The sequence below is a fragment of the Erinaceus europaeus genome, chromosome 9 (assembly GCF_950295315.1).
Source record: "Erinaceus europaeus chromosome 9, mEriEur2.1, whole genome shotgun sequence".
NCBI lineage: Eukaryota > Metazoa > Chordata > Mammalia > Eulipotyphla > Erinaceidae > Erinaceus > Erinaceus europaeus.
In genome coordinates, this window is record NC_080170.1 from 8,529,912 (window position 1) to 8,548,546 (window position 18,635).

Genomic DNA, 18,635 nt, shown 5'->3' on the forward strand with positions numbered 1-18,635 from the left:
ACCATTTTGGTTATTATTGTTTTTTTTCCCCAAGCTTGTTTGCTTTACTTATTTCTGTTCCAAGTAACTAAAACCACAGGCAGTTGGTTATCTTTGACTTCCTTCCTTGTTCTCCTTAGGGTAATCTCTTTGAGTTCTATCTGTCTGATGGGTAGGATTTTCATATTTTTAATGACTGGATAAATAGTCCATCGAGTATATATGGCACACATCTTCATGCAGTCACCTGCCCATGGGCACTTAGGTTGAGCCCGAGTTTTGCATGCTTACTTTAGAAGACGGACTGTAATGCAGAGCTGTGAAGAAGAGAGTATAAAAAGCTCCCCGAATTCACGCTCATGTGTGTGAATTTCCTCCTAGGTGCTAAGTAGACAGTCAATGACGATGAAAGAAAGAAAAAGGCAAAGACGATTACTGAGGGACTGGAATGTGCTAAGTGTGCGCTAGAGACGGCTGCACATTGCTTCCCCACGACCGAGAAGGCAGAGGATACTGCATTGCCATTACAGATGGGGCAGTGGAGGTGCAGCGAGAAGTTAGACCTCTGGTCACACAGACCCAGCAGAGAAAGATTTGAACTTGGGTTTCTCATGTCCGAATCCTACACTATTTAATCAAAGGTTTACTACATTGTGGGATCTAGCTGGCGTCTTATACTAGACTAGGTAAGGCTATTTGTGATAAGGCTTCACACTGATTTAATTTGTAGCTTCAAATCAAATGCCCCTCTCCCAACCACCACTGTCCTCTCTTCTTTTCCTCTCACCATTTTATCTAGTATGGACTCAATTTCTGCCCACATCCCCGCTAACTTCACCTGCTATTGTCTCCTCATATAAGCAATAGTGGTGATGATGGTGGTGGCTCCATGGTGTAGATTTCTTGCAGGAAGCAGAAAAGAGATCTGGGATGCTCTTCACACCAGCTTTTCATTCATTCATTCATTCATTCATTCATTCATTCATTCATTCAACTAGAGCCCTGCTCAGCTCTGGCATATGGTAGTGCTGGGGCTTGAACCTGGGAGCTCAGATGCTCAGGCTTGAGAGTCCTTTGAACCCCTACTATGCAGTCATCCGAGTCCACACCAGTGTCTTCTATTCAAGGGTGTTTAAATCAACCGTCAGAAGGAAGGTTCAGAACTCTTAGTTTACAGGCACCCTTAAGCGTCAGCTCAGTTCATCTCCTTAGTGTGTCATAAACTCCACACTCATCACCCTCCAAACCCCGGGCACTTTGAGAAGAAGAAGAAGATGATGATGATGATGATTAGTAGTAGTAGTAGTAGGCTTATCAGGCTGCCTCTTCTCAGGGACTCTGCTCACTCCCAAAACTAATCTTGGTCCTGACTCAGAGCTTTGCTCTCTTAGCAACTATTGCCATGAAAAGCAAATCATCAATAGGCTGATTGGCTTCCTGTTTTCTGGGTCAGAGCTGGGACCTCATGGGAGAGTCACACGACGGAGCTCTGTGTGAAAGCTTGATTTCCTGTTTGTTTCCTGTGGCTCACGGGATGAGGTCAGAGGGCATGGAGGAAGGCTTGGGGGAGTGGGGGTGGGAAGGCAGGGGGTTCATCTGTAGCCAAAGTGTTAGAGCAGGAGTTACAGGGTGATCCCGGGGCCTCGGGGGATGGGTCATCCGTTGGTAGTCTCATTGGATCTTGTCTTATTGAGGCCTTGCTGGTGTGGGTACAGCCTGGACCTATGACTTTGCCTCTAGAGTCCATGAGAAAGGGGTGGGGTGGAGAGGATGAGGAAGGTGACCAAGGCTAGGGGAAGTTTATTTATTCCAGGCTCTCTCTCACTCCCCAAGTCAAGGACGCGTGGTACACAGGACTGGCCACCAGGAGGCGCCGTCGCTGTACTAATCACTCTGACCCTTCGGCCCTTTATTTCTAGGCGGGAGTTGATGCTTGAACTCTTGCAGAGGCAGTGAGCCCCTTTCCAGGTATCCCTTAGGGAGGAGTCCTTGTTGGCTCTGGGTGTGAAGACTTATTCCTGACAGGTTCCTGGAGCCCAGCAAATTGCCCATAAATAGGAGCTGGAGTGTTTTATGTCATGGGGGTGGAAACTCCACAGGCCCCAAGTTCAGATCTCCATGGAGGAAAAGGGGCAGATGGGGGGGGGGGGCAGGTGGTGGCGCGCGCGGTAGAGCGCACACATTACCACGCACAAGGAAGGACCCAGCTTCAAGCCCCTGGCCCCCACAGAGTCTCAGCCCTTGGGGACCTTGGAAAGGACCAGCCATCCACCATCTTGACTCTCCGTTGAAGACAATTCTTGGTCCTGAGCAGACATCCAGTAACATGTTAGCCACACAGGTGCACCAGCCCAGGGAGGGTGTGTGTTTCTCTCTGTCAGTGGTCTCTCAGCTCCACCAAGGTGGGGGTCGCCTGCCTCATGCCTGGCAGTGCCTGCCACCTGCAGGCTCATGGGACATACCTGATGGTTGGATGGAAACAAGGGAGAGAGAACGAGTGAGAAGTTTGGTCTCGAGTATTGTCAACACTTGAACAACATAGATGTGAGGGGTGCCCCCCTCCGTCAAAAACTGTGTAGATATGACGTGCCTTACTGTGACAGCAGCAGGATTCTCCTCCTCCTTCTCCATCTTCTCCTCCTCTTTCTTCTCCTCCTCCTTCTTCTCATCCCTCTCTTCCTCTTCCTCCTCCTCCTTTTTTCTTCTTCTCATCTTCCTACTCCTCCTCCTCCTCCTTCTTTTCACTAGAACACAGCTCTGGTTCGTGGTGGTATGGGGAATTGAACCTGGGACATGAAGACATGAGAGTCTCATGTGTCAGGCATGAGAGTCTGTTTGCACAACTATTATGCTAGCTCCCACAGCCCAAGCAACAGGAGTCTAAGCTTTCAAGAGTGAACCCCGGTGGCATTGCTGTGATCATGTTCCCCACCTGCCAGCGTTACACAGTAGAGAATGTTTTGCACAGGTAAATAGAAAGCAGAGATGGCGTAAGGACTACTGCTCGGTAAGTCCCAGTCATCACTGCTGCCCCTTGGGGACAGTCACCCCCTGTACACACACACACACAGACACACACACAGAGACACACACACACAGAGACAGACACACAGAGACACACACACACAGAAAGACACACACACTCAGAGACAGACACACAGAGACACACACACACAGAAAGACACACACACTCAGAGACAGACACACACACACAGAAAGACACACACACACAGAGACAGACACACAGACACATACAGAAAGACACACACAGAGACACACACACAGACAGACATACAGAGACAGACACACAGAGACACACACACAGACACACACACACAGAGACAGACACACACACAGAGACAGACACACACACAGACACACAGAGACGGACACACACACACAGCAAGACACACACACAGAGACAGACACATACACAGAGACATACAGACAGACATACACACACAGAGACAGACTCACACACAGAGACAGACATATACACACAGAGACAGGCCACGCCTTGGCCCATGTCCTAGAGGGTCTCCAAGCCTGGAGGGGCCTCGATGTACTAGTGCCTGAGGACTCAGGTGGGTGCCAGGGGCTCACGGGGGGCTCAGGCAGCCTTGGGGATGTGGCACAGAAGCTGGCATTCCCCCAGGGTGCGATGGAACGCAGCAGGCCTGCAACCTACTTTCTGGACGTGCCTCTGATGCCCTTCTTGCCTGCAGTCCTGGGGCCTGATGTCCCAGCTGCCCCCCTATGTGGCCTTGGTGTCCAGTCACCAGAGGTGGCTGTGCTTTTCTGATAGATCAGCTATCACATGGGGAAACAGGTCCCATGCCAGGGGAGGCAGGGTCCAGCCACCGGGAGCTTGTGGGATGTCCTGTGTGGGTCGCCCTGAGATGCATAGGGACATCAGAGGCTCCTGCATCCTGCCTGTCCCTACACGGGGTGCCAGTGTTCTGCTCTGGAGTGTAGCTTCTGACCTCGTCAATGGCCAGCCGAAGTCTGTTCTCAGAGCCGCCCCACATCCTGTGCTGTGCCCGCTGACGCTGACTGAGCCTCCAGAATTTACTTCCCCTAGGGCACAAACCCATCCTAAGCAGAGGAGGGGGCCGCGTGGGGTCCCAGGCTGAGGGGCTGCTGTAGTAAAGGCCCCTGGGCTCCAGCTGGGCATGTGCTTGGGAATAGTTTGAAGTCTCGTGAGGCAAGTGGAGCAGCAGAGCCCGTGTGTGTGTGTGTGTGTGTGTGTGTGTGTGTGTGTGTGTGTGTGTGTGTGTGTGTGTGGTGGGGTCCGTGGAGGCCCGTGAGGAGAGCATGTAGGTGAAGTTGGCCGGGGCCTTCACGTGTCCTTTTCGGAGGCTGAGCTTGACCTCGGGGAGGAGGAGGAGGAGGCCGTGGGTTTCACTGAGGACGTGGTTCACATTCAGGGGTGAGCTGGGGTGTGAGGGGATCCGGGGGAGGCAGGAATCAGGAGTCAGTGTTCCTGAGATCTGGGGCCTGGCTGAGACTGTCACCCCATCTCGGCCCTCCCCACACCCCCATGGTCCTTCCTCGGCCTCCAGAGACCAAGCCTTTCCGCCTCCACATCCTCCTGCCCTTCAGCCCAGGCCCCCTCTGCTTCCAAGCTCCTGCCTCTCCCTTTTTTCCTTTCTCTTTCTTCTTTCCTTTCTTATTTACTTATTTATTTATTTATTTATTTATTTATTGCCACCGGGGTTATCACTATGGTGATACCACTGCACCTGGCGGCCATTTCTTTCCCCTTTCTATTTTGATTAGGAAAGATAGAAATTGAAAGATGAAGGGGAGACAGAGAGGGAGACAGACAGAGAGACACACCTGCAGGCCTGCTTCACTGCTCATATGGGAAGTGGGGACTCGAACCCAAGTCCTCACACATGGTGATGTGTCCCTTTACTGGGTGCACCATCACCTGGCTGGCGGGGTGTGGATTTTCATAGGAAGCTCAGCACCTGGGCTCTGTTGTTATCTTTACTTACAGACAGAGACAGCCAGAAATGGATTGGGAAGGGGGGTGATAGAGAGGGAGAGAGACCCCTGCAGCCCTGCTTTGCCACTCGCAAAGCTTTCCCCCTGCAGGTGGGGACCGGGGGCTTGAATCTGGGTCCTTGTGCACTGTAACATGTGCGCTCAGCCAGGTGCGCCACTGCCCAGCCCCAGAAGCCGTGTTCTCTAGTGCTGACGGTATAGACAGACTGCCGCTGCTACGTCCAGTCTTCTTGTTCTGGAGGCCTTCCTGCACAAGTGACCTGAGCAAGTCATGGTCACGTCCTTCTCCATGTCAGTGCACCCACCTGTCCTCTCTCTCTCTTCCCTTCCCCATCCCCACTGCCCCCTGCCCCCTGTACCCTCACCTTCTGTCTGATGGGTGGAATCCCAGCTCCTTCTCCCAAACCCAACTCCAGGCTGCCTTTTGCACCACAGGGCTTATCCACACTAGAGGGTCACACTTTTTAAAAAAATATTTATTTATTTATTCCCTTTTGTTGTCCTTGTTGTTTTATTGTTGTAGTTATTACTGATGTCGTTGTTGTTGGATAGGACAGAGAGAAATGGAGAGGGGAGGGAAAGACAGAGAGGGGGAAAGACAGATACCTGCAGACCTGCTTCACCGCCTGTGAAGCGACTCCCCTGCAGGTGGGGAGCCGGGGGTTCAAACCAGGATCCTTCTGCCGGTCCTTGTGCTTTGCGCCACGTGCACTTAACCCGCTGCGCCACCGCCCAACTTCTGAGGGTCACACTTCTAACCAGCTCCCCACTCCTCTGTAGAGGGGAGAGGGTGACCATTGTCCTCTGCTCTGTGACAGACAGCTGGTCACTGCTGGGAGCCGGGCCACACAGTAAAGCTACTTGCCGAAATAGAGGACAGTTGTCCTGGGCCCCAAGATTCCTCCCCCGACCCCCTTCCCCACCCCACCAGCACCCTCTGCCGTCTCATCTAAGATGGCAGCCCAGGTGTGTGCCCAGGGGCTGCAAGGTATGCTGGGAGCTGCAACATGGAGCTTCCTCATGCAGTGTCCAGTTCTGAGTAGGACTGACAGAGTGAGGATCAGGTTCATGTAATTAAACGACTGACCCAGAGCTGGAGGGGGGCTGGAGATGGGGGCTCGGGGGCACTGAAGATGCTCCCCCGGTGGTAGAGCGTGAGTCTGACTATGCACAGGGCCCTGGGTTCATGTCTGTTGCTTGGTGATATTCTGGCTCTGTAAGCCGAGGAACTCAAGGGTAACAAGAGCTGGTACTGCATGGCAGCACCATGGACAGCGCAGGGCGGGCTGTGCCTTGACTGGTGGAGCTGTGCTGTGATGTCTCTGCCTGTCTCTACAGAACAGAATAGAATAGAATAGAATAGAATAGAATAGAATAGAATAGAATAGAATAGAATAGAATAGAATGGGAGCGGGATCACATAATGGTGACGCTAGGAGACTCTCTTGCCTGTCTGAGGCTCCAGAGTACCAGCTTCAACCCCCAGCACCACCATCAGCCAGAGTTGAGCAGTGTTCTGGTGAAAAAAAGGAATAAGTAACCAGGAGGCCACGCTCTGTTTTATATGCAGGTCCCTGGGTTTAATGACAACCCTCCCTCCAGTCAATGACTGACCCCCCGCTTTATGGTAGTCTACTATGGACTTACTTTCACCCTCCCCTAGAAGCCCCCCCCCCCTTTTCTTAGCCATCTAAAACACTTTACTGAAGTAGAGGGTTTTAAAAAAAATCGCTGAATTGCTCTTTTGAAATCAGCACAGGCTGCAAATCAAAGCTGTTTGGAGGAAGGGAACTTTGTCATCCGAGGTACCCATCCTCCCCCACCAGGCTGAAGTGTACCCTTGTTCTCGTCTGCCCTGCCCCAGATCACGGGCTGCTCCCGGAATCCTTGGTGCAGTGCTGGGCTCTGTCCTGACAACCCCTCAGATGAGGCTGCTGAGTCTCCTCACGCCTGTGGCTCCGTCTGAGCAGCATCTGGGGGAGGGAGCCTGTCCCCCCCCCCTCAGGAGGCCACAGTGGGCTGGGCTGCAGCCCGAATACCAATGGGCCTCGGGAGGCAGGGACGAGGTGCTTGCTGCCACAGATGAGTGAACGAATGAATGAGTAAATGAGTGAATGAGTGAATGAATGCAGAGTGGAGGCCACAGTGGGCTGTGGCTTAGACTAAGAATTCTTGCTCTGGACTGCAGAGCTAGGCACCAGGCTTCCCCACCTCTGGGAGTCTGGAGTCAGGCTTGGTTCCATCCCTGGGAGGCTGGCCCCTCTGCCCAGCCAGCTTGCTGTCTGACTGCCCCCAGCCCCCACCCCCAGTGCAGATCACTCCTGAATAGACGGCACACCCACTCTGCCCCCCACCCAGTGCTCCAGGGGCATTGATTAGGAATACCGATGGTCTTTAATGAATCTGTCAGCCGGCTGTCCTACGGCTCCCTCCTCCTTCCTGAGGGTCTCCCCCTTATCACAGGGTCCCCAGCCCTTGACCTCTGAGGTGGCACAGAGCCAGGGGCCTGGCGGGCTCCCGCTGGACAGACGAATAAGGACAAGCTTTTCCTCCTGCAGGTCTGCCCCGCTGGGCCCAGGCCGGCAAGGAATTGGGAGACCTTGGTGATGACCTTGGGACTCCGAAGGCTGGGCCTGTGACATCTGGACTCCTGCTTGGTGACATGGGGATCACCACAGTGACTGCTTCCAGAGAGCGGGTGTTATTATAAAGGCGCCCTTGCGGCCTTTGCCATCCAGCGTCCTGCGTCACTCACGTCACTCACTCAAAGGGTGATTCCATCCCAGGAGTGTCACCCTGTGCGTTACCCTCCAAAAAGCTTCTTCATTTCACTGCAGCAGTTAGTGCAGGAGGACTTCTTGGAGGAGGAGGAAGATGAGGAGCCGATGTCGGGGCTACTTCATGCACCTCAGGGAGACTGACCTTAGGTGCTGAGGTGCCACTGGGCTGTAGGGGTGTGGGCTCCATGCCACAGTGCAGCCCGTCCAGATCAGAAGGTCGGAACGTGTGGGTGACTGTGCTCAGTGCTCCATAAAAGGAAATAATAAAGAACAGGAAGCAGCCTGCTCACAGAGTAGAGCGTCTCCCTCGTTCTGTGTGAGGTCCGGGCTTTTGCTCTCTGCCATGCAGGGTGGTGGAGTGGTGCTGCGTGTCTCTCCCTCTCTCCTCCTCAAAGGATCGGGGAAGAAATAGGGGCCTTGGGTTCACCTGCACCACGTGTGAAACCTCAGGAAACTCCTGACTTCTATGGAAATTGAAGTCTGTCAGTCCTGCTTGGACGCAGAGCTCGCCCCCTCTGGCGGGGAGTGTGTGTGTGGGGGGGGGGGGGCTCCATCATCTCATTGAATCACTTATTTCTTCAGTTTTGTATGACTTTTTAATTTTTATTAATTTTTATTGGGGAGGATTATTAGTTTATAGTCAGCAGTAAATATAGTTGTTGGTCCATGTGTAGAATTCTTCTGTTTTCTGCAAAACTCCTTCCCCCCCCTCCCCCGCCTGGGTCCTACTCCACCAGCAGGCACCAGGACCTGAACCCCCACCCCCCACCCCAGAGTCTTTACTTTGGTGCAATACGCCAAACCCAGCCCAAGTTCTGCTTTATGTTTCCCCTTCTGATCTTGTTTTTCAACTTCTGTCCATGAGTGAGATCATCCCATATTCATCCTTCTCCTTCTGGCTGATCTCACTTCACATGATTCCTTCAAGCCCCATCCAAGAGGAGATGAAGAAGGTGAAGTCACCATTCTTAATAGCTGAGTAGTATTCCCTTGTGTATATAGACCACACCTTGCTCAGCCACTCATCTCTTGTTGGACACCTGGGTTGCTTCCAGGTTTTGGCTACTACAGATTGTGCTGCTAAGAGCATAGGTGTACACAGATCTTTTTTGGGTGGGTGTGTTGGGTTCCTTAGGCTATATCCCCAGGAGAGGAATTGCAGGGTCACTGGGTAGGTCCACTTCTAGCCTTCTGAGAGTTCTCCAGACTGCTCTTCCCAGTGCCGCCCTGTGCTGGGGTCTGGGCTAGAGGAGTTAGTAAAAGGTTCTTGGAGCTCACCAGCACCCCACACCAAGGTCAGAGTCATTTGGGGCTCAAGAAAGTGGTCAGGGAAGGCCTCCTGTGGGAGGTAACATTTGCGTGGAAGCCTCACTTGCAGGAGGGAGCCAGGGCATAGGGTCCCAGGGAGCAAGAGGACAGAGGTTCAGAGGGAGGGGCAGACTGGAGGGGGCAGGCAGCAGGGGGCTGAGGGTGCTCAGGCAGGGTCATAGGAGCTTGGGGCCTATCTGGAAACAGCCAGGAAGTCACAGGAGGGGCTATTCACCTAGAGGCCTGCAGTGAGGATCAGAGCTGAGCCCTGATTCCAGAGTAGCTGGGTGGAGTCTCCCCACCCCCACTCCCCTCTTTGCCAGGGTGGGGGAGGTGGCACGACAGGAAAGGCTTTTTTTACAGTAGGCAAAAAAGAACTCACATATGAGAAAGAGTGCTGTTTCTGTCTCCGTCTGACTTGGTACCCATTTCGGTTTCAAGTCGGGTGGATGTCATTCTAAAGCAAGGCCCCCCCCCCTTCATCCTCTCTGCTCATTCCTTCTTTCTTCTTCCCCTCCACACCCCCCCTCCTCCACAGTGTTTCTCCTGTGTCCTCTCTCCTCCCCTTCCTCCCCCCAGCTCCAGCCAGTCTGCATTTCTCTGCCGTTGATCTGGGGTTCAGTAGCAGGAGAAAGCAGCAGTGGAGAGGGGCCCTCTCTTTCCGCTGGAGAGCAGAGATGGTCAGCACCGCCTGTCCATGTCCATGTGAGGCCCCACTCGCCTCTGGGTCCCGTGAGGACAAAGCAGGAGGAATGAATGGCCCACTGTCCTCCTTCTTGGCAGCTTCCGGCTTCCATGGGAACCTCTCCGATGGGAACTTCCGAGCTGGGGACACCAGAGGACACAGTCGGGGCCTGTGCATAACCCAGAGCTGGGGTGCGGGCCGGGAGGGGGCTAAGCTGGCCCAGAGCCCGCCTTCCGGGCATGAGGCCTGGGTGCTCTTAGTGTCAGGGATGCCACAGGGCTAGCGGGCTGGAATTTGGTGGGTGCAGGCTTGGAGGGCTCGGGAGCCTGACTGCTGGGAGGAGAACAAGCAGAGTGAGCTGTGGGGGGCACCCCCCCCACTGCACCCCCAAGGGTCTTCGTCAGCAGTGAGGAAGAAGATGATGATGGGATCATCATGCTGGCACCCTGCCCGGCCTCCGTGAGCCCAGGGTTGCCCGTGTCGGCCTGCCAGGCTCAGCACAGGCCACATGGCTCCATGCTCTCAGGAAGAGTCCTCTGTTCAGAGTCCCTGGAACTGTTTGTTGCCGTTTTTAATGAATGGATAATTGAACATTTGTCTAGTTTCTCATTTCTTTATTTAGGATAGAAACAGAACATTTGAGAGGGGTGGGGAGATAGAGAGGGAGAGAGAAAGAGAGACACCTGCAGCCCCGCTTCACTGCTTGTGAAGTTTTTTCCCCCTGCAACTTAAACTGGGGTTCTTGTGCTTGGAAACATGTGTGTGTGTACGTGTGTGTGTACGTGTGTGTGTACGTGTGTGTGCGTGCGCACGCACTCAACTGGGTTGACTCCCAATTTTTCATTTCTTACATATTAGATAGAGGCAATGCTGCTTTGGGTTTTCCTTTGTTTGTTTTAACCGGGCACTGCTCAGCTCTGGCTTTGGTTTGTGGTGGTGCTGGGAATTGAACCTAGGACCTGGGAGTCCTAGGAGTCTGTTTGCGTAACCATTATGCTATCGTTCCCCACTGTTTGTTGCTTGTTTGCTTTTGCCACCAAGGCTATTGCTGGGACTCAGTGCCAGCACTACAAATCCACTGCTCCCAGTGGCCATTTCTTTCTTTTCCCTTTTTTAATTAGATGGGACAGAGAGAAATTGAGAGAGGAAGGAGAGGGCCTAGGTGGTGGCGCACCTGGTTGAGTGCACATGTTACAATAATGCACAAGGACCCAGGTTTGAACCCCTGTCCCCCCACCTGTAGGAGGACAGCTTCACAAGTGGTGGAGTGGGTCTGCAAGTGTCTGTCTGTCTCCCTCTCTGTCTTCCCGTTCCTCTCAATTTCTGGCTGTCTCTAGCCAATAAATAAGGATAATATTTTTTTTTTAAATGAGGGAAAGAGAAAAACCTGAGGACCAGCTTCACTGCTTGTGAAGCTTCCTCACTGCAGGTGGGGAGCAGGGACTCGAACCTGTGTTCTTGCACGTGGTGATACGTGCGCTTAACCAGGTGAACCACTGCCCAGCTCCCTCACTGTGGGTTTTTAGAATATTTTAATTTATCTATGATTGAATAGGATGGAGAGAAGTTGAGAGAGGAGGGGGAGGGAGAGAGGGAGAGAGACAGAGAGACACCTGCAGCCCTGCTTCACCACTTGCAAAGCTTTCCCCCTACAAGTGGGAACCGGGGCTTGAACCTGGATCCTTGCACACACTATAATGTGAGCACTTAACCCGGTGTGCCACTACCTGGACCCCTGTGTATTTGTTTAAAAAATATTTTTTAAATCATATATCAGAGGGCGGCAGGGGAGAGAGACAGAGAGAGACAGTGACAGGCAGACTAGAGCACCTCTCAGCTCAGGCATCAGGTGGTGTCTGGCATCAGACCTGAACCCCCAAGGACGCAAGTCCTGTGCTTTACTGCTGAGCGAAAGCTTCCCATGATAACAGTTTTTGTTTATATAGAGAAATGACTGTTGTGTTTGTTATTAATATGTTGTCACAAGACTATAAGATGACAAGGTACAGCTCCACACCACACCCACCACCAGAGCTCTGTGTCCCCACCCTCCTGCCTCCCAAAGATCACCAGCAGCGTTCTCACAAGTCTTACACTTTGCTTGCTTCTGTTCTGTTTGAACTTTTTTTTTTTTTTTTGGCAAGTTCATGTACATCGGATCTCTAGATCCCACGGATGATAGAAACCACCTGGCAGCTGCCTTTCATCTCTTGACTTACTTCGCTAAGCACCCTCTCCTCCAGTTCCGTCCATTCTGTCCCAGAGGACACGCTATCCTATAGCACATGTAGGGCAGTCGCTTCACAGGCGGCAAAACAGGTCTGCAGGTGTCTGTCTTTCTCTCCCCCCTCTGTCTTCCCCTCCTCTCTCAGTTTCTCTCTGTCCTATCCAACAACAACCACAGCAGCAAGGACAATAATAATAACAACAACAATGATAAACAACAAGGGCAATAAAAGGGAAAAAATAGCCTCCAGGAGCAGTGGATTTGTAGTGCAGGCACAGGGCCCCAGCACTAACCCTGGAGGCAAAAAAAAAAAATCTTTGCAAGCAATATCTAGGAGTGGGACTGCTAGGTCAGATGGCAGATGCATATATATATATATATATATATATATTACAGTCACACCAAAGAGTTTAATAGGCGCTGACTGGCTGGCTGGGTCTCCATTCAGGGTTAGACCCAGGGACCTTGGCGCTTCTGCCCACAGGACCACTCCACCAGCTTTCTGTAGAAAGGGGGATCCCACGCCCGCCCACCCCCATTCTGATTCCACTTGCCTGAGCTGGGCAGGGCCCAGTGGGCGGCCCATGGAATCTCTGAGACGGTCACTTGTCATCACACTTCAGAAATGTCAGGGGTCACTCCTGGGGCGAAGGAAGCTGATTTTAGAGTTTGGCCACTGAGAAGCCTTTTCCCTCTGGGGCTCCTGAGGGGTCGGGAGTGGGTGTTAGAAGCACCTTCTTTGCTGGAGGGTGGGGAGGGGTGAGGTGGGGCAGTGATCCTGCCCTCATGCCCTGTATGCATCTCCTCTCTCCTTCCACAACCGTACCCTGGGGACCCTGAGAAAGAACGCCGTCCCCTAGAACAGCCTGCCACTAGAAGGAGGTCATTCATCCGAGCTTATTAGCTAATGGACTAGAGAACCGCACAGGAAGCCCACAGCCCCAGGCTTCCGCCTGAGAGGCCCTGGCGTCTTTGGTGCCACCAAGGCCAGTTTAGAAGGTTGGACACACCTGGGCCCCTCAGCTCTGGTCTTGGTTGGTTGGGGAGGGCCCGTAGGGGTGGGGCCCGTGGGTGGGCTGCTGCTACAGCTGGGGGCGCACGCCTTGGTCAGGTAGCTCAGGTGGGGTTTCCTTGCCAGTAGATCCCAAGACAGATGGTGGGGACGGGCTCAGGAGCCACACCTAGGAGGGAGGGATGGAGGGAAGGAACAGGTCAGTGAAAGGAAAGCTGGACCTCCAGGTGGCTTCAGCTGAGCTCCCAGAGGATGCCAGGAGGGGGCGCTGGGGTGCCCTTGGGACTGCCCGGAGTTGAAGCTCTGATTTTCTGCTGCCCCAGGAAAGGGGACGGGGGGCAGGACCTCAGGGTGCTTGATGCCCCTCAGGCTAGCCTAGCCGCAGGGGAGGGCTCAGTGAGAAGCACATTGGCCACCACTGCTGAGGCCAGAGGATCAGGGTTAGTACCCACGGGGACCTGGGTGGTGCCCCCAGCACAGGCCCAGGGGATGGCGGCTGTGAGAGAACGCAGAGTGTGTGTGTGTGTGTGTGGGGGGGGTCCCCATCCGTAGTGCTGCCGCTCTGCTGCCCCTCCCTGCTGTGAGCCTCCTGGTGGGCTGCTCTTGCTACAAAGAAGATCCCACAGGGGCAGGTGGCCGAGAAGTGACTCAGCTCCCCCTGGGTCACAAGGCCAGCTGGTCAGTCACTGAATCAGAAGCCTGTGATCTCCCTGCCCCTGCAAGGGCAGAGGGGAGGCGGAGGCAGAAGGGAGCTCGTGGTCCCACGGGGCTGGGAGGATAGTGACAGGAGCAGGGGCTGGGGGTAGAGAGGTCTCAGCGGTAGAGCACAGGTCTGCGGGCTTGAGGTGGCAGACAGGCTCGCATATGCCAGGGCTGAGTGGTGCTGTGGTCTCTCTCCAAAAACAGATGCATTCGTGCTTCATGTTAGTTGTGAATTTGCCCACTCACCACAGTAATATATATATATATACTGAGTAGAGACGGTGGTGGTGCACTTGATTGAGTGCACGTTACCAAGAACGAGGACGCGGGTTCAAAACCCTGGTCCCTACCTGCAAGGTGGGGGAAGCTTCACTCGCAGGTGTCTCTCTAGCTCTCTTTTCATCCTCAGTCTCCTTTAGCACATTAAATCCATATTTTAAAAACGAGACAGGTTAATTGAGATAAAGCGGAGAGAGAGAGATGGAGTCCGTAGCCCTGCTTCACGGCTCCAGAAGCTTCCCCCCCTGCAGATGGGGACCCGGGTCTTGAACCCAGACCCTTGTGCACTGCAGTGTGTGTGCTGAGCCAGGGGCGCCACCACGCGGCCCCAGCGATTGCCCACTAACTATGTAGCGCCCTCCAGGTGTCAGGCAAGGCGCTTGTCTCTGCCACCTGGCATGGCAGCATGTGCCCCTCCCATTTTGCAGAATGAAGGCCGAGGCCCACGCCCAGCCATTACCCTAGGCGGACACAGGTGACACCGCCTGGCTGCCACCCTTCTTACATGCCCCCAGCCGTGTCTCCTTCCTGCCTGTGGGGGGCGGAGGAGCGTGGGGTAGGGGGACTGAAGGATGGAGGATACTGGGGAAGAGGCAAAGGGGCTCAGGGCCTCAGAACCACAGGAAGTTGGAGCCAGGCCTGTGGTGCCATGGCGACAGTTACTATAGCAACACAAGTACTGCACTGAGCCTACTGGGAGCTGTGGGGCTTTTCAGAGACTGGAGCCAACTGGGGGGGGGGGGGCTCAGTTGTGGTTTGAACCCCTACCCCCCAGTGAGGAGGAGCCTTGCATGGGGGCTGCTCCCCTCCCTCCCCCACCCCATCCCTTGTGTTCTGATCCCTTGTCTGCCATAAGGCCTGCGTTCTGGTGACTTCCTCTTCACTCCCCAGGCCACCTGCCGGTCCACAAGGATATCCTGAGTGTCCACTAAGCACAGGACACTGTTCTGGCTGCCAGGGACCAAGGTGGACATGAGCTACTCTCTCATGGCGCTGAGGAGGGTGGAGGAAGCATTCAGGGGACACTGGGGTGGCTGGGGACAGGGGTCAGAGAAGCCATATGTCCCCAGTGACATCTGTCCTGCTGCACCCCTGGCCCTCCCCACCCGACCCTGCCCACTCCCCGAGGACACCTTAATGTCACCCTCTGTCTCCGGCCTCCACTGCTTCCTCCCCGAGGGCAGCAGAAGCTGGTCCCCAGGACCAGGGAAAGCCGATGATGTCACAGGGCCGGACACAGCGTCCGTCACTTTAGAGATGGAGGAGCGGGCTTGGGTGCCAGGGCGACGGTCCTGAGCCCGGGGGTCCTCTCATGCCCCTGCTATGTGCTGTGACCCTGCTTTGGGGGGTACCAGTCCCCAACCCTTCCAAGTGCACATTATGGCTTTGAGTTGATTCACAGAGCCGCACAGACACTGGATGTGAGAACGTTTCAGTCACAAGCCAGCGAGCCACCAGCTCCCTGGGTGCCGTGTCCTGGCTGAGGAGGTGTGGGGTCTGGGGGGCGGCGTGAGAGGGGGGAATGCCGTTCTATAGCTCAGCAGTCAGGAACGTTTGTGTACTGGCTTCTTGAGTGCGGTCTCTGGACTTTGTAGCATTCAGCTTGGCTCTCCACTGGAGACCACTAAGCCATCCACAGGTGAGTTCATCCCATTCCAGGTGTGCCCCAAAGGCTTCTTCAGCAGGAATGCAGCCCTGCCTCTGCGAGGCTTCAATGTCCTTCAAGTTCTTCAAGCTGACTGGGTGTTCTTTGAACACAGGATTTCTGCACCCGCTGCCCCTGGGGTCCAGTTTTCCTGACCTGCATGAGTGTAGACAGCCCAGATCCATTTATACTTGGATTTTCGCCCCCCAGTGAATGAATATCTCATCATTCGTGTGTGTGTGTGTGTGTGTGTGTGTGTGTGTGTGTGTATGCAAACAGAGTTACCTGACCATGGAGTCAGTAGCTTGACTCCTCAGAGGGGAACAGGACTCACAGCGGCCACCTGCAGGCGACTTGCAGTGTCTGGGGACTCAGGTCTCCAAAGGGTCCTGAAACCAGTCACAGTCTGGGGGAGACAGGGGTCATAATTGGAGTTTCCATGATGGTCAAGTGGGGGCGGGGCGTCTCTAGGCCCTCTGTTCAAGGCTCAGCTGTATGATGGTGTCAGGTGGGGACAGAATCATAAAGAAAGTTAAATGTCATGGAAGCATTTTAACCACGTAGGTCTAGGGCCAAGCTTTATTGACCTCTGGGTGATCTGGGCTAATTACATGACCCCTTACACTTCCCAGTGATGCCTCTGTCCTGAGGCACGCTGCTGAAATCTGGAGGGGGGACCCCCTCACCGCCTCCCTCACCCCCCTGCCCACAGAGCCTCTGTCATCTCATCTCATGCCTATTTACCGCTCATCTGTTATGAGCAAGGCAGCTGTGGTGTCACCCGGTTTTGTAAGACAAGGCATCTGCCCTCAGAAACCTCACAAAGCTCAGGTTTAGAGCCCCTCACCGCCCTCTCAGCTTCTGCTGTCCACTCCACCTTTACTGTTCACGGCCAGGTTTGCTCGTACCCCAGATCCCTTTGAGGTGCCGTTGATGTGTTTCCCTTCATGGTAAGCTGCAGCCTCTCTCCTACTTTCCTTCTTGTTCCCACTTCTAGTCCTCAAGGCTGCAGTGGTCACGTCCAGTGTGTGTCTTTCCAGAATTTTCTCCATGCTCACTCAAGTAGGAAGAAATATGTGATAGTCTTTCAGAAATGGGATCGTCCGGGAGTTGGGCGGTAGCACAGTGGGGTAAGTGCACATGGTGCAAAGCGCAAGGACTGGTTCGAGCCCCTTGCAGGGGAGTTACTTCACAAGTGGTGAAGCAGGTCTGCAGGTGTCTGTCTGTCTCTCCCCTCTCTCTGTCTTCCCCTCCTCTCTCCATTTCTCTCTGTCCTATCCAACAACAATGACATCAACAACAACAACAATAATAACTACAACAACAAAACAAGGGCAACAAAAGGGAATAAATAAATATTTTTTAAAAAAAGAAATGGGATCGTCCTACCTGCATCTCTCTGTCATCGTATTTCTTTTTCTTTCTTTCTTCCTTCCCTCCTTTCTTATTGATTTAATAATGATTGACAAGATTATACAATAAGAAGGACACAGTTCCACACGAGTCCCATCACCAGAGTTCCACATCCCATCCCCTTCATTGGAAGTTTCCCTGTTCTTCATCCTTCTGGGAGTATGGACCCAGGATCATTATGGGGTGCGGAAGGTGGGCGTTCTGGCTTCTGTAATTGCTTCTTCACTGGGTCTGGGCATTGGCAGGTGGATCCACACCCCTAGCCTATCTTTCCCTAGTGGGGCAGGGCTCTGGAGAGATGGGGTTCCAGGACACATTGGTGAGGTTGTCTGCCCAGGGAAGTCAGGTTGGCGTCATGATAGCATCTGCAACCTGGTGGCTGAAAAAACATTAAGATATAAAGCAGAACAAACCGTTTAATAATCAGGAACCTAAAAGGTAAGAGTATAGCAGGTGAGATGCTTTGCCTGGGCTTCACTGGCCATGCTCATCTCTCATCTGTCTGGCAGTTGGTACCGGCTCTCGGGAGGGGAGTGCGGACTTCCAACAATAGCAGCAAAGTCCCCTACAGCTTCTCCAGGGGCGGGCATCTGTTGCAGCACTTCTGCTGTGTTCTGGTGACCAAGACACATCCTGAGCCGCCCTGGAGCTTCCCAGGGCTTGGAAGAGACGTCCCAAGGGGAGGCTCTCACCTGCCAGTTGGGACAGGGTCTTGTTCAAGGAAAGAAGCTGTGCATACCTAAACCTGTTCTGTGCCGGGTCGCTCTAAAACCACCTTTAAATCCTCCCTCTTAATTAGCTTCTTATCTTCTTATTTATTTATTTATTTATCACTGGGGCTCGGTGCCTACACTACAAACACTGCCCTTGGAGGCCATCCCCCCCATTTTGTTTCCCTTGTTATTGTCGTTATTGCTATTGTCGCCACTGATGTGGTCGTCGTTGGATAGGACAGAGAGAAATGGAGAGAGGAGGGGAAGACAGAGAGGGGGAGAGAAAGACAGACACCTGCAGACCTGCTTCACCGCCTGTGAAGCGACTCCCCTGCAGGTGGGGAGCCGGGGGCTCGAATTGGGATCCTTGTGCCGGTCCTTGTGCTTTGCACCACGTGCGCTTAACCCGCTGTTATTTATTTATTTATTTATTTATTTATTTATTTATTTATTTATTTATTTATTTTATTTGACAGAACAGAGAGTTTGAGAGGGGTGTGGGAAATAGGGAGGGAGAGAGAAAGAGAGACACTGCTTGTGAAGCTTCCCCCTTGAAGGTGGGGAGCGGTGGGGGCTTGAACTCAGGTCCTCACACACGGTAACCTGTGTGCTTAACCAGGTGTGCCACCGTCCGGCCCTCTCTCCTTCTATTTTAAAGATGACAGGTTGCAGGGGGGCTGGGCAGTGGTGCACCTGGTGAAGCACGTGTAGTACTAAGCATAAGGATCCAGGTTCGAGCCTCCAGCTCCCCACCTGCAGGGGGCGACACTTCACAGGCGGTGAAGCAGGTCTGCAGGTGTCTCTACCTTTCTCCTCTCTATCTTCCCCTCCTCTCTCCATTTCTCTCTGTCTTGTCCAAAAAAAAAAAAGGGAAAAATGGCC

At 53.5% G+C, this 18,635-nt stretch overlaps 1 long non-coding RNA gene across 1 annotated transcript; it reads left to right on the forward strand.

The window, feature by feature from the left end:
- The first annotated feature begins 3,487 nt into the window (after positions 1-3,487).
- LOC132540331 (uncharacterized) lies at positions 3,488-7,726 on the forward strand. The gene is made up of 2 exons (XR_009551482.1): positions 3,488-3,563; positions 7,548-7,726. It is a non-coding gene; the product is annotated as an uncharacterized LOC132540331 (long non-coding RNA).
- The last annotated feature ends 10,909 nt before the right edge of the window (positions 7,727-18,635 follow it).